This window comes from Dufourea novaeangliae, unplaced genomic scaffold, assembly GCF_001272555.1.
Source record: "Dufourea novaeangliae isolate 0120121106 unplaced genomic scaffold, ASM127255v1 scaffold69, whole genome shotgun sequence".
Taxonomy (NCBI): Eukaryota; Metazoa; Arthropoda; class Insecta; order Hymenoptera; family Halictidae; genus Dufourea; species Dufourea novaeangliae.
This window is the reverse complement of record NW_015373949.1, coordinates 282,778-283,048: the sequence shown is the minus strand read 5'-3', so window position 1 is coordinate 283,048 and position 271 is coordinate 282,778.

Genomic DNA, 271 nt, shown 5'->3' with positions numbered 1-271 from the left:
CTGCTCCGTAAACACAGAATCTCGCTTGCACTACCATGCTTGTATACTCCTTTGGTTCGGGTCTGGTACGCAGGTGACCAGCCCAAAGCTCCATGGCAGTAAAAGATGGATCCGGGTTAGGTCTGGGTTATCTATAGCTGAGCTCCAGGCGGTGGTCGACGCCGAGGTATATCGGTGTCGACAGGCACACCGCCGGGGGGGCATCGACCCGCTGCCCGAGGCGGTCGAGGTGTGGAGGCGGGCTTTTGGCCGGCTCGCCAGGGAGGCGTGG